The sequence below is a fragment of the Saimiri boliviensis genome, chromosome 2, assembly GCF_048565385.1.
Source record: "Saimiri boliviensis isolate mSaiBol1 chromosome 2, mSaiBol1.pri, whole genome shotgun sequence".
NCBI lineage: Eukaryota > Metazoa > Chordata > Mammalia > Primates > Cebidae > Saimiri > Saimiri boliviensis.
The window spans coordinates 232463745-232480007 of record NC_133450.1 but is presented as its reverse complement, the minus strand read 5'-3'; the positions used below and the strand labels follow the sequence as shown (position 1 = coordinate 232480007).

At 40.1% G+C, this 16263-nt stretch overlaps 1 pseudogene; it reads left to right on the top strand.

Moving 5' to 3' along the window:
• Positions 1-2920: 2920 nt before the first annotated feature.
• LOC141583075 (protein tyrosine phosphatase type IVA 2 pseudogene) lies at positions 2921-4648 on the top strand (annotated as a pseudogene).
• Positions 4649-16263: the final 11615 nt, after the last annotated feature.

Below are 16263 nucleotides of genomic sequence, written 5' to 3'. Positions count from 1 at the left end.
TCAGTGCAACCTCTGCCTCCCGGGTTCAAGTGATTCTCTTGCCTTAGTCTTCCCAAGTAGCTGGAACTACACGTGTGTGCCACCACACCCAGCTAATGATTTTTTTTTTTTTTTTTTTTAAAGTAGAGACGAGGTTTCACCATGTTGGCCAGACTGGCCTTAAACTCTTTACCTCAGGTGATCTGCCCACTTCAGCTTCCCAAAGTGCTGGGATTACAGGTGTGAGCCACCGCAGCTGGCCAATACTTTTTTTTTTTTTGAGACAGAGTCTCACTCTGTTGCCAGGCTGGAGTGCAGTGGCGTGATCACTGCAACCCTGACCTCCTGAGTTCAAGAGATTCTCTTACCTCAGCCTCCCAAGTCACTGGAACTATAGGTGTGCGCCACCATGTCCAGCTAATTTTTGTATTTTTAGTAGAGACAGGGTTTCACCATGTTGGCTAGGATGGTGTCGATCTCTTGACCTCTCGATCCACCCACCTTGGCCTCCCAAAGTGCTGAGATTATAGGCATGAGCCACCACGCCTGACCCCTGGCCAATAATTTTTTAATAACTCCTACCACAGTATTTTCATTTGCTATTTATTCAACAAATATGATAGACTAAAAATAATTAGCAAGTCCAGGTGCAGTGGCTCACATCTGTAATCCTAGCACTTTGGGAGGTCAGGGTCGTTGGATCACCTGAGGTCAGGAGTTTGAGACCAGCTTGGCCAACATGGTATTAAAAATTAGCAGGCGTGGTGGCAAGTGTCTGTAATCCCAACTACTTGGAAGGCTGAGGCAGGAGAATCTCTTGAACCCAGGAAGCAGTTCTGTTGCAAGTATAGTTGTAACTGCAATCCAAAATGTCTTAGAAACTTGCCATTTGAAGCATCATCACCTGTGATCTTGCTAGAATATGTATTTAACAGTAATCTCAGGCAATTTAAATGATCCTTAGGTTTGAAAAACACTGTCTTAAAGGAAAGAATGGCAGGCAAGTTTCAATGCTAAGCATGCTATGTTGCATGTTCTTGGGCAAATTCCACTAAGTCTGAATTTTAAAATAGTTAAATATGGGTAGTAACGAATGAAGTGTCACCTTGTAAAGCTACTTTGAGAAATCCAAGTGTTGACAAATCCTTTGCAAAAATAAAGTAGCTGAACATATTCTAATACAGTTATGTTGGGCTCTTGTTCTTATGAGGCAGTGAAAATTATGTTTTAATCAGAGCTTCTAAGTCACAATCACTGGAATCTATCATTAGCCTTTATGTCCTCACTCTAGAGAGAGCGCCTTTTCTATTTTTGGCTGTTGGGAAACTGATTATGCTCTTTAAATAGAAACTGCAGCAGCAGATGACCTTTAAGAAAAAAAAATCATGTTTGTAAAAAGAAAAATTTAATAAAGGAAGAAATGAAGTAAAACAAACTCATAAAATGAGCTATTTTGAAATTCCATTGCTGGCCTTATGATAGCATTATTGACTTAATAATGAAGCAGTGTTACTTATTCACAATTGTATAGCAATGGCCAAAGACGGAATGACCTCTATTTTCTGAAATTGTTTCATTCACAGAGTTCACTCCTAATGGGAACATCCAGGAGACATCTTCAGGGAGCTTTGCTTTGACTCCCACCCCCCAACATTTTAAGGTATGGATTTGGAAATAATGTAGTTGCTTTAGAAAGATAAGTCTTATTTTACAATTGCATACTCTACAAAGGCATTTCACTTTCACAGCTCCTCCAAGACAATTACCTCCAGATTGAGATACACCCTGCTCCTGAATTCATGCTTGCATACCAGCCATTCTTGATTGCTTTCTTTTTTAATCCAGTTGGAAAATAAAATGTTTCCTTGTTCTCTGAGCCCTTCCCTCAAACCTCCTATGAACTCTTTGATTCTGTCACCTTTTCTCTTTCTACTGGCCCTTTCATATCTCTAATCAAACAAACAAAACCCCTTCACCCTACTTCACCGATTTCAATATTTTAGCTTCTCCTCTCCTTATTTACTTCCCATTTATCTTTCAGTCCATCCTGCTCTATTTTCACTTCTACAATCATACAGAAATTGTCTTGGATACAAGTTTCCAGCATTCACTTTAGAACTGGTATTACTTGATCTCACTTCAGTGGTAGCAACATACTGCTGATGGAAGAATCACAGATCTCACAAAAAGCTTTAACTTCTCCGGGGAATTTCATCATGTCTGTCTATACCCAACAAAGCCAAACCCCGAACAATGGCCAATTCAGCCTCCATTTGACACAAGCCAACTTGTGTTTAATGAATAAAACTAATGCTTTTAAAATTATAATGAGCCGGGCACGATGGCTCAAGACTATAATCCCAGCAGTTTAGGAGGCTGAGACAGGATCACTTGAGGTCAAGAGTTCGAGACCAGCCTGGCCAGCATGGCAAAACCCCATCTCTACTGAAAATACAAAAATTAGCGGGGTATGGTGACACTAATCGCAGCTACTTGGGAGGCTGAGGTGGGGAAATCATTTGAACCCGGGAGGCGGAGGTTGCAGTGAGCTGAGATCACACCACTGCACTCCAGCGTGAGTGACAGAGCAAGACTCTGTCTCCAAAATAATGAATGAATAAATAAATAAATAAAACAATAAAATTAAATCGATAATTATGGAATTCAACCAATAAACTTACAATGCCTTTATTAAGATTCTTTTTAAAAGAAAAATACATGTTTTTATTAGAAAAAGTAAAGGATTGGGCGGCGGCGCGATCGGCCGGGCTGTAACATGCGTCCGTCCGGGAGCGGCTGGAGCGGCAGCGGTGACCGGGCACGGCGCGAGGGGACCACAGGGCGGCGGGGGCGGCGGGGGCAGCAGGAGACGCAGTGGAGGCCGCAGCAGCAGCAGCAAGACGGACTCGTGGAGACGCGCCGCCGCCGCCGGACTTCAATGCCCGGTCCCCAGCTCGCCGGCGTTTTTCGTTGAAATATACGTTGCACATTTATGGCCATTCTGAGTGTGAGGGCAGATTTCTGCCGGGCTCGGCACAGCGTTTTCGCTGACAAGTGAGTTTGGGGGTTCTATGTGCCATAATTAACATTGCCTTGAAGACTCCCGGACACTGAGACTGGCCTCGGAAATAGTTGGTTTTTTTTTTTTTTTTTTTTCCTTAATTGCATGCATATTTCTTTTAATGACTCCAGTAAAATTAAGCATCAAGTAAAACAAAAGTGGAAAGTGACCTACACTTTTAACTTGTGTCACTAGTGCCTAAATGTCGTAAAGGCTGCTTAAGTTTTGTGTGTAATCGGATTTTTTGGAGTCCGAAGGTATCCATCTGCAGAAATTGAGGCCCAAGTTGAATTTGGATTCAAGTGGATTCTAAATACTTTTGCTTATCTGGAAGAGAGAAGCTTCATAAGGAATAAACAAGTTGAATAGAGAAAATAGTGATTGATAATAGGCATTTTAGTGGTCTTTTTAATGTTTTCTGCCGTGAAACATTTCAAGATTTATTGATTTTTTTTTCACTTTCCCCATCACACTCACACGCACGCTCACACTTTTTATTCGCCATAATGAACCTTTCAGCCCCTGTGGAGATCTCCTATGAGAACATGGGTTTTCTGGTAACTCACAACCCTACCAATGCTACTCTCAACACATTCACAGAGGGACTTAAGTATGGAGTGACGACTTTGGTTCGAGTTTGTGATGCTTCATATGATAAAGCTCCAGCTGAAAAAGAAGGAATCCACGTTCTAGATTGGCCATTTGATGATGGAGCTCCACCCCCTAATCGGATAGTAAATGATTGGTTAAACCTGTTAAAAACCAAATTTCGTGAAGAGCCAGGTTGCTGTGCTGCAGTGCTTTGTGTTGCGGGATTGGGAAGGGCACCCTGCTGGCCGCACTTGCTTTGATTGAATGTGGAATGAAGTACGAAGATGCAGTTCAGTTTATAAGACAAAAAAGAAGCGGAGCATTCTATTCCAAACAGCTGCTTTACTTGGAGAAATACAGACCTAAGATGCGATTACGCTGCAGAGATACCAATGGACATTGCTGTGTTCGGTAGAAAGAAATGTAAACGAAGGCTGACTTGATTGTGGCATTTAGAGGGAACTCTTGGTACCTGGAAATGTGAATTTGGAATCTTAACCTGTGTCATCAAAGTAGTGATGGATTCAGCACTCCTCAACCACTCTCCTAATGATTGGAACAAAAGCAAACAAAAAAGAAATCTCTCTATAAAATGAATAAAACGCTCAAGAAAAGAGAAAGAAAAAAAAAGAAAAAGTAAAGGATTTAGGCACAATAAAATTTGATTTCAGAGCTCTTAATTTACTGACTGACTGTGATCAGATGCCAATGGGAACATATGTCTGTAGCACCATTACTCATGTGAGGGAGTATTTTAATCCTTTATGTATACATCACTAACAGTGGAACCTTGAAGGAGTCCATTTCTCAATCTTGACATAAATTATAATTTATATTGACACACTAGTTTTTTTCCCCATAAGTTTTATATTGAATCCAAGAAAGCTTTATCAGTGTCTGACACCAAGACATACCCTTTAACCCTAATGTGTCTGGAATGTCCACAGTATATCCTACTGTGTGGTGGATCTTTAGCTTTAGAAATTGGCTTTGACAAAGGAGAGTCTTGAATTATCAACAACAAAATTGAATTATTGTGTAAGACGTAGCCCCCATACTTGCAGGGAGTGTGAAGCTCAGTGATCGAATGATAAGACTTTTACTAATGTTGTAGAATGTGAGATTAGCATCATGATAGAACCAGGAAGACTGTTGTAGCTCCTTTATGCCTCAAAAACAGTGCAATGGCTTATAATTAAAACATTGTTTATACGAGGCTAGCATTCTTGTAATGATGCAATATACATTTGATTTATCCATTGTTACTATTGTTCACATGAAAAGCAAAAATTAACATAATGTTTATGATTTGAATTATGTAATATATAACTATAATAGTAATAAAAGCATACATAATAATGTTTATATTATGATTACGTTAGGTGGGGTTTCCTTCTTTTGCTTTGAAAGCTGGATAAAATTGAATTATACAACCAATAACATGGCTTGTGCAAGTCTAATACTCTCTTGAAAAGTGGAATCTCTCAGATAAGCCAAAGTCTCATGGTCACCTCTGGCTGAAAATTTATACTTGTATGTAGAGATTCTTGTATGTATGAGATTTTTTTATCCACACCCCAAACATGTCACTTGTGTTACTTTCCATGAACACACCCACATCTGTGCATGACATTTTTGTGTTTAGAAATCTGGTCTCCTGCACATCTGGCTCTGCGAGAATTACTCTTTCTCTAATGCAATTCCCCTGACTTGATTAATTGGCTCCATCTAGGCAGTGGGCAAGGTGAACCCCTTGGGTGGTTACAAATTTGGGGGCTTGTCCAGGATTGCCCTTGTGGCTACCTGCCCGTGGTTCACTGACCCCGCTTCAACGATGGATCCAGAAGCAAGCCCAAGTGGCTCGTCTGATCTTGTGACTCTCACCCAGGAACTCACTCAGTGGAAGAAAATAGCTTCAACTCCCTATGATTTCATCCCTGACCAATCATCACTCCTGGCTCACTGGCTTCGCACATACCCACCAAGTTATCCTTTAAAACTCTGTTTCCCAAATGCTTGGGGAGACTGATTTGCGTAATAATAAAACTCTGGTCTCCCGCAAAAAAAAAAAAAAAAAAATCCATATCTATGAGAACATTTAACAAACGAACCTCACAGAGACCCAGAGCCTAGGATATCTTGCTTTAGGAAGTGCCACTTCGGTTGAGACCTCAGGTATGAGTTAGGGATAATGAGGTGGGGAGATGATGGTCTACCTAAAAGAAACACACAGTACTAAGGATTAATGTTGACCTGGAGAATGGATCACTGGAGTACATTGGACAGGTGACTGCAAGAAGGAGAGAAGGGAAATGGTGTGCTGTGTGAGGCTGGAAAACCAGGCATATCTCTGGTCATTCAGAGCCTTAAAGTCTGTGAAAGGATATTGATTTTTATCCTGAGATCAATGAGAAGCTAATAACAAGTATTAAGTGTGTGTGGCAGTCAGGGAGGACCAAACAGGGGGGATTACTTTTTTTTTTTTTTTTTGAGACTGAGTCCTGCTCTGTCACCCAGGCTGGAGTGCAGTGGCGTGATCTCAGCCCACAGCAACCTCCTCTTCCCAGGTTCAAGTGATTCTCGTGCTTCAGTCTCCCAAGTAGCTGGGATTACAGGAGCCCATCACCACGCCCAGCTAATTTTTTGTATTTTTAGTAGAGATGAGTGTTTTACCATGTTGACCAGGCTGGTCTTGAATTCCTGATCTCAAGTGATCCACCCACCTCAGCCTCCCAAAGTACTGGGATTACAGTCATGAGCCACTGCACCCGGCTGAGGATTACTTTTTTTTAAAGTTTCTACAGTGTTGAAAAACAATCATGAGAGTCAGGCAATGTGAAGGAACTAGTCAGTCAGATGTCACTGGCCATCTGGTTAAGAAGCAAGTCCATCTTGTCCTAGGAAGGCGGTAGTAAGCATGGAGGGAATGTTAAGGAGCCATTCTAATTCTTCCCATTACCGTGTTTTATTTTTAGAATAGCAATGATCACTTTCTGTAACTATATTATTTCTGTGTATGTTTGTGTTATCGACTCTATTTTCATCTTCCACCATAAAAATATAAGATTGATGTGGCTGAGTAAAGATATGGTTTGTCTTTTTTTTTTTTTTTTTTTTGAGACTCACTCTATTGCCAGGCTGGAGTGCAATGGTGTGATCCCGGCTCACTGCAACTTCCGTTTTCCAGTTTCCAGCAATTCTCCTGCCTCAGCCTCCCAAGTAGCTGGGACTACAGGCATTGCACCACGATGCCCGGCTAATTTTTTATATTTTTTAGTAGAGATGGGGTTTCACCATGATGGTCAGGGTGGTCTTGATCTCTTGACCTCATGATCTTCCCGCCTTGGCCTCCCAAAGTGTTGGGATTACAGGCGTGAGCCACCACGCCCAGACCAATATGGTTTGTCTTGTACATTTATATCGACAGAACTTTGAACACTGCTGACAGACAGTTGATGCACATTAAATATTTGATGAATATATGAATGGAAATAGACCGATAAGGGTTAGTTCTAGGGTAGTGTGGTAGCATGCAAGCAGGTGTGTAAGTTGGGAGCGACCTTAGCGTGTTTAAATATACTGGGGAATTATATGATTGGAACAATAAATTAAATACTGAGATACTGAAGCAAGATGTCATGGGACCTAATATAAGAGATGAGACTATGTGATTCCCATTAAACACTCATGCAGCATGTCATATGAGATCTTTGGACTGGCTATATAATTATTTAGCACTCAAGGTGATGCTTAAGAAATTTGAGGAACTGAAGACTCCTTCATGTTAGCTGGATCTGTAGAAATAATTTAAAACCTTGTCTAGTTTTCTTTTTCTCCTGTCATAAGCTTGTTAAGAGATTCCCCTGTAGAAACTTTTTTTGTTAAAATAATAACTGCTGTTCAGTGCTGCATTTCTAACAGTGTGGTGTTAGCTACAAATATTTAGGCAGCACATTCCTCCAAAATAGGTGCTTGTGGTAACCTGCAATGCTGTTCTTACTGACGCTTACTTTGGTTACTCATTTCTCCACGTGAACTGTGTTCCCAGACATGTCATGGGGAGTACGTCATCAGCACAGCTTCATTGGTAGAGTGTACTAAAAATACAAATTATCTGTACTTTCCTTATAAAGGACTTTCTATAACATCCAATATTCTCCAACCAGATGTACAGTGAAAATGATTGATGCTCAAATATATTTTCATGGTTGATGCAACAACTGTTGAGCAAAAAAATTAACATTTATTGCAGACACTAGGCAGTTGTCAAACAATATTAATGTCGCTAAAAATAGATGAGCACAAAAACAATGGAAGCAAGGTCACGGATTAACAGATGGCAGTGTAATGGAGTCAATCTTTTACTGATTTAACCACTCTCCTCCTATTTCTAATGTCCCTTCCATCACAATGAGTTCACTTTGGGATGATGTGGATATAATTGAATCTCCTCCTCAACAGCTGCTGAGAAATGAGTGTTGATGGTAATTATCCATATGATTTTTAAACAGACACTTTTCGCAGATTCACATGAAATGATAACTCTATGGGAAACTGATAAGACAGCCAGACTTATGTAAATTTTAGAAAAAAAAATTTAATCAACAGCTAATAGAAATATTATGTCTAAAGGTTAACAACTGGATGATCATAATAACTCTATGACTAATAAATAAACTGGGGAAGTCGAAGCCAAAATTAAATTAGAAGTAAAAATTGGCCATTATGTAATTATGACCAGAAATTCGTTCTTAATTAGCAAAGGGTAAAGCTGTATGTCTATTTCAAAATAATTTTTTGTTTGCAGTTACAATGTTGAATGAAAGGCAAAAACAATGCCTTCCTTAGCCCTTTCCCTTCAGATGTGAAAAATTAACTCTGAGTCCCGGTAGTAACTTTGAATATGCTTTTTATACCCTTAAAGACAAAAATAAAGTCATCATTTTTTCATTGACTGTAACTATTAATACTATATTCATGGTATCATAGCTTTAATTGATGACTCATTTTTAGAACACATTATCATTGATCTATGACAAATGCTTTTAAAATTCCTCAGAAGCTATCATTTATGTCGAAAACTCACAAAACTGCTCATAATAGATAAAGGGAGTCCAAAATGAAGTTTTCATTTGATTATCTGTGTTTTTGGATTTACCCCCTTACAGTACATGAGCCTGTGTATAAGTAGGTGAGCTGTCAGTGCTCAAAGGTTTAATGTAGAGTGTATTTATTTTTAATCTTTGTGAATTTTCTATAGAGTAGAGCTAATTGTTTCCAGTGAATTAAACCGTATTTATTTCTACTACAATATTGCTGAATGTGATTGTTCCCTTTACTAGATTTTCTTTTCTTTCTTTCTTTCTTTCTTTTTTTTTCCTGAAATGACATCGCACTCTGTTTCCCAGGGTGGAGTGCAGTGGCATGATCTCAGCGCACTGCAACCTCTGCCTCCTGGGTTCAAGCAATTCTCCTGCCTCAGCCTCCTGAGTAGCTGGGATTACAGGCACATGCCACCATGCCAGCTAATTTTGTATTTTTAGTAGAGATGGGGTTTCGTCATTTTGGCCAGGCTGACCTTGAACTCTTGACCTCAGGTGATCCACCTGTCTCAGCCTCCCAAAGTGTTGGGATTACAGGCGTGAGCCACCGCACCCGGCTCCTTTTACTATATTTCAAGGTGGCATTGTCATGTGATGTGTATGATGGAAAGTATATCAGTCAACTTTATTCTCATATGGAAGAACATCTGATTTTCTAGAAAATTTATCTGCCCCAGTTATACTCCTGTGTGAATAATACAAACCAACTTAAAATAAAATCTGCTTTTTTTTTCCTATTTCTTATTGAGGATGAATTTAGAATTCCAAACAGGTTTACTATTCATTTTCATCTTGACAAAATCAAAACCCAAATATTCTATGTGTTACCTACTGTGATGGAAAAGATAAAATTATTTAATTCTCAAATATGAGTAGGTGAATTATTTTTATTAATCAACATTACATAAACGTGTTTTGAGAATAAAACTTTGTATCCTATTTTTTTTTTCTTTTTTTGAGATGGAATCTCGCTCTGTAGACCAGGCTGGAGTGCAGCGGCATGATCTCAGTTCACGGCAACCTCCGCCTCCTGGGTCCCGGTTCAAGCAATTCTCACCTCAGCCTCCCACATAGCTGGGATTACAGACACAAGCCACCATGTCTGGCTAATTTTTGTATTTTTTGGTAGAGACAGGGTTTCACCATGTTGGCCATTCTGGTCTTGAACTCCTGACCTCAAGTGATCCACCTGCCTTGGCATCCCAAAGAGTTGGGATTACAGGTGTGAGCCACTGTGCCCAGCCTGTATCCTAATTTTTTAACCAAAGACATAAAATAAAAATGACATTCTGTAGCCAAATCGATGACATGTATACACCCAGATTGACCTTTAAGAGTTTTAAAATAAATGTACGCTAGATGGTCAACTGCATTTGGAGATACATACACTAGTAGCTGAAGCATTAGGACTTTACAAAACTTTTGTTCTGAGGGCCGGTGCGGTGGCTCAAGCCTGTAATCCCAGCACTTTGGGAGGCCAAAGCTGGCAGACCACTTGAGATCAGGAGTTCGAGACCAGCTTGGCCAACATGGCGAAACATCTTTACTAAAAATATGAAATTAGCCAGGTATGGTGGTGCCTGCCTGTCATCCTAGCTACTCAAGATGCTGGGGCATGAGAATCTCCTGAACACGGGAAGCAGAGATTGCAATCAGCTGAGATCGTTACACTGCAGTGCAGCCTGGGTGACAGAGTTAGTGATACATGTTAATAATTTAATAATTAATAAATTAATCCAGAGATTTAAAAATCACTTTTACTTTCTATGTTAACAAAATCAGCATACTTTCCAAGTATAACCTAAAATCCATGAATAACTTTCCAAATTCTCAGTAAAGGAAGTGTTGCAATCCACAGGATATTATTGCTTTGTTCTAAAGAAATATTTTCGAATCTCTGATATTTCTTAGACCAAACTTTGCAGGGCAGGGTTCACAGAACATTTGTTTCTGATCAGATGACATTGCCTACATAGTTTTGTGATTAAATGACCTTGGAAAATCAGCGTTGAGACAAGTAAATTGTCCTATCAGAACTAAATATGTTAATGTGTGACGTCTCCAAGAGGTGTGATATGCAGTATTAACTCTTAAATGTAGATGATCATGGGACTTTTGTAAGCAGATAAACTTTGTGAATTACTACTTTAAATGTTGGTGTTAATAGATTGCTTAATTGAACTTAAATTTAAAGGGATGATGTCGGACTTCTAGTGAATGGAAGCCAAGTATTTCTATTTTACTCTATTAGAAAAATAAAGTATACATGCTCTATCATCCACACTTAAATAGCAAAGCTTTCATCTTGATATTTAGTTGTCATATACATTGTATTATATTTCGTCAGCTTACATTTTTTGCTCACTAGGACATACTTTTTTGTTGCAATAGTTTATTCACTATCTTCCTAATTATTCATATATTAAGTAATAATTTTTTAAAAACCTGCATCTTACACAGAGAAATCATGAGGAATTATACACTCATTCGGGTCACCATCACGGCTACAGTATTCTTGGGAGTCGATGTGATCTTTTCTAATACTGCATATGTTTTTCAGCGTTGAGCAAATAACCTCTCAGGTAACTATGTGCTTCACTGGTTCTTCCCACTCACTAGCTCAATGTGGTTTCATCTGAAAAAAGAGAATGAGAAAGGCGAGTCCTATTTAGCCCAACTGCCCACCCCCTAATTCAGTTCCCTTTCTACTCAGATAATAACACAGAGGAAGAAACATATTTACTAATAATGTTTAAATGATTGGGTAATTTTCTTTATTAAAATATGAATAAAGATGCTTTAATATGTTCAGTAATTATGCAAAATTAATTATCTTGAGCAGACCAGTTATGTAATTTTTTTTTAGATGGAGTCTTGTTTTGTCACCCAGGCTGGAGTGCGGTGGTGTGATCTCGGCCCACTGTAGCTTCTGACTCCTGGGTTCAAGCAATTTCCTGTCTCAGTCTCCCAAGAAGCTAGGACTACAGGCGCATGCCACCACACCTGGCTAATTTTGTATTTTTAGTAAAGATGGGGTGTCATCACGTTGGCCAGAATGATCTGGAACTCCTGACCTCAGGTGATCTGCCCACCTTGGCCTCCCAAAGTGCTGGGATTACAGGCGTGAGCCACTGTACCTGGCCCTGTAATTTCTTTAAAACAATTTTCAAAGATTGCTTTCATAAAAATTAGTAGCTATGCAGAGACTGAAGCTAAAATCTGTTTGAGACGAGAGTGTCTATTTAAAACCCTAATGTCATGAGGAGATCTGACTTTTGATACTGTATTTAGTAGGTAAAACCCCCAGCTGCATATTAAACGTTTGGCATGGCGTGGTTCTACTTCTTTATATTGTCAGGGCTCAGAACACAGTCCCCCAAAGTATGGTGCCTTGGCATGTGAGGATTGTTGCGCTAAAGGAGACAGGAGGGGCTTAGAAGCAAATAGGTCTTTCTGACCTTCTCCCACCCTTCTGTCTCCTAAAATGAACCTAGAAAGGTCAGCCAGGCATGGTGGCTCACTTCTGTAATCCCAGCACTTTGGGAGGCCAACGCAGGTAGATCGTGAGGTCAGGAGTTCGAGATCAGCCTAACCAACATGGTGAAATCCTGTTTCTACTAAAAATACAAAAATTAGCTGGACCTGGTGGCAGGTGCCTGTAATCTCAGCTACTTGGAAGGCTGAGGCAGGAGAATTGCTGGAACCAGGGAGGTGGTGGTTGCAGTGAGCCAAGATCACGCCACTGCTTTCCACCCTGAGCAACAGAGTGAGACTCTGTCTCGTGGAAAAAAAAAAAAGCAAAAATGTAGAAAGGTAATCTTTTACCTACCTCCCCTGAGAGGTCATAAGACCCTCATTCCAGAGGAGTCCTGCCCAGTACCTGGAGAAAGGAATGCTACACATAAAACCGCCATTGCAAAATCTCACAACTGAGGCAGTGAAAGGGATCTGACATAAACCAACTCCTTCTTCTAACTTCCAAGCTGTCCTTGGTAATTCCTTGGCATAGGCTGAACTTACTTGGGAAGGAACTTAGTTTATAATTTATAGTTTAAAATGAACATAATGGCAGCTCTTTCCCTAAACAAATCCTTTTCTTGCCCAGGGACTAGACTGCCTTTGTAGGACTAACAAATTAGCCACAGGATTAGAAATTACTGTTTAGGAGTCATGCAGCTGGAGGTTACAAAGTTCTTTCTAAATTGGTGCAGGGGGTATCATCACTACTGTAAAACCTAAAACCGGTGCTTGAGATATTTTGCAGACACTGCACTGGACGGATCAGCTGGCATCAGCCAGATCGGTAAACTGGCTCATCTGATCTTGTGGCCTCACCCAGGAACTGACTCAGTGCAAGAGAACAAGTTTGACTCCCTGTGATTTCATCTCTGACCTGACCAATCAGCACACTCAGCTCACTACCCCCCACCAACTCACAAATTATCCTTAAAACTCTAATCCCCAAATGCTGGGGGAGACTAATTTGAGCAATAATAAAACTTCAGTCTCCCAGATAGCTGGTTCTGTGTGTATACACTTTCTCTACTGCAATTCCCTTGTCTTGATAAATCAGCTCTGTCTAGGCAGAGGGCAAGGTGAACCCATTGTGTAGTTACACACAGGGAGACCAAGAATCAGAACACACAGAACACACAGGCCTTGCTGGGCTCTGCCTCAGTTTATTACCATTAGATCATATCCCTTTTGTCCAATCACATTGCTCTACAACTGTTCACTTCTTTCATCAGATTTACCATAAATATATACAGTTCCCCCTGGGTCTTTGGGTCTTCATTTCTGAAGGCTTCCGTGTTAAGTAAACTTTGATTAAATACATTTTTTATGCCTTTCTCTTGTTAACCTGTCCTTTGTTATCGGGATTTCAGCTGTAAACCTTGTGACGGTGGAAGAAAAGAGAAAAGATAGGACTTTCGTTTCCTAGAGTATTTTAAAAGCTGCGTGGAGGCATGTGCTTATTTCAAAGATGTCTGGTGGCATGGCTTGATTGTTAATTCAAAGACGAAGAAACAACGTTGATGGACTTTCCTGCCTGGAAGAAATGTCACCCTTGGCCACACAGCTTCTCAGAGCCAAGTTCATGTCCACCAGCAGCAGACATCAATAACTGACTCCTCAGCGCTGTCCAGTGAATGTTGCATAGAGGCTCGCAGGCATCCCAGCTTAGAAAGGAGGAGAAGGTAAAGACCTACCTGACACACAGGAAATTAAAAAGCAAAGCTTGAGGAGTGGTTTTAGATCCATCGACCCCTCAGAAATGCTCAGCCACTCTCATGTTTTCTTCCCCAAGCCCAAGCTCTCACCCTGAGGTCCTGACTGAAGCTGGAACGTGTTTCAGTATCTCCCTAATTTATAAGCACCACTGCTTATGAAGGCTCCCTATTAGATGAGACGTCTGCTGCAACAGCCTCTCTGCTTATAAACATGACTGCATTCATCACCATCCACCCCAGCCAGGAAAGGAAAACAACAACAAGTAAAATGCAATTCTAGGAATAGTGAGATATGTACAAAGGCATCCGTATCAAACTTTTTTTTTTGAGACTGAGTTTTGCTTTTGTTGCCAAAGCTGGAGTGCAGGTTCAAGCGATTCTCTTGCCTCAGCCTCCCAAGTAGATGGGATTACAAGCATGTGCCACCATGCATGGCTATTTTTTTTTTTTTTTTTTTTTGTATTTTTAGTAGAGATGGGGTTTCACTGTGTTGGTCATGCTGATCTCAAAGTCCTGATCTCAAGTGATCCACCCACCTCGGCCTCCCAAAGTGCTGGGGTTACAGGTGTGAGCCACTGTGCCCGGCTAGTATTAAACATTTTTTTAAAAAAATTACGTTGAAACTTAAAACCAGGTGGTAGAAAGTACTTAAAACAATTAATAGATGGTTTTCAAACACCATTACTAATGACTAGTAATTAATTTCACCTTAATAACTAGTCATTATATTTTATCTTCAGAGATTGAAGAGCCAAGACATCATTACACCTTAATGCAAAATTGTGTGTTTACATCTAAATCTCTCATTTTTCTTATAAAATAGGAAATAAAATTTTAAAGGTACCAAATGTGTTTGGATTCACTGAAGACAGTTTAAATGTTGTTAAAGATTTAGGGGATTATAAGAAAAGATTTTTTTAAATTAGTGAGGAAATTAGACTCTGAAGAAGAAAAATAATAAATAAGAAAAATGTAAATGACTTTCTCAATAACTTTAGCCACAGACTCATGGCCTCCTCTGTGCCCTCAAATTCAATTCTCAGTGACTTTCGCAGGCCAGGAGTCATCATTCCTGATGCTGACAGCTGAGCTCCTCAGCCTGGGAATATCCATTTTTGAACATGCATTTTTTATTGTACTTGCTTTTTTAACAACCTACAATCATGGCTTCATTTCAGAATGTCTGTGGTGTAAACAACACATTACTTCTTGCAATGGAGACAGTATTGCTTGATTGATTCTGTATTACTTTAAAAAAAAAAAGTGAGAAAAGAACTTTTATCTGAGGAATGTGAGTCCTTTTAAATAATGAGGCCCAGAGAGACATTAAAATGAGGCAGCAGTCACGTCCTACTCCGCGCTTTGAGCTAGGTATTCATCTCCTGAAACTGCTTGCTATTGCCACAGTAGCTATAAATTCACCTAATAATGTCAGAACAGACGCTATAACCCACACCCTATAGCTTAACAATGTATAGCCAATCACTAATCAATGTTATTTCTATAAATCAATAAAGAATGCCTGACAGACAACTTTGTATCAGCCATCCCTTCTCCCTCATTTTTGCCTTTAAAAATCTGATTGTAACAAAGTCCAAACTTGTATCCAAGGTTACCTGGATCTGACTCCTCCTGACAGCTGTTTTCACTTTGGCTCAGTAAACTGTTTTGTTGTTTTTTTTGAGACGAAGTGTCACTCTGTCGCCCAGACGGGAGTGCAGTGGAAAGATCTTGGCTCATTGCAACCTCCACCTCTCAGGTTCAGGCAACTCTCCTGCCTCAGCCTCCTGAGTAGCTGGGATTACAGGCATGTGCCACCACTCCCAGCTAATTTTTGTATTTTTAGTAGAGATGAGGTTTCACTATGTTGGTCAGGCTGGCCTCAAACTCCTGACCTCGTGATCCACCTGCCTCGGCCTTCCAAAGTGCTGGGATTACAGGCGTGAGCTACCGCACCTGGCCTCAATAAACTCTATATTGTAGAGTTTTTGTCTCAGCTTCTTCCTTTTAGGCTGATAAAATGATAGAGCTTTGGAGATCAATATTGATCAGAATTGCTTTATTTGGGAAGTCTGCATAAGAAGAGCTAGATGCTACTTCATTCCACGTAGCGCTGCAGAAATTGCCCTCCTTTTCAACTCTACCCCAACTGAAGGGTTCCGGAAATTAAGTCTATCTTGAATATTTGTGTACATTAACTTTTAAATGAATTCTCGAATGGCGGCTTTCCTGTGGCAACTGTCAGACATGCCTATGAGGAAATGTGCTGTAAATGCATAGATAAGGAATCACCTGATGT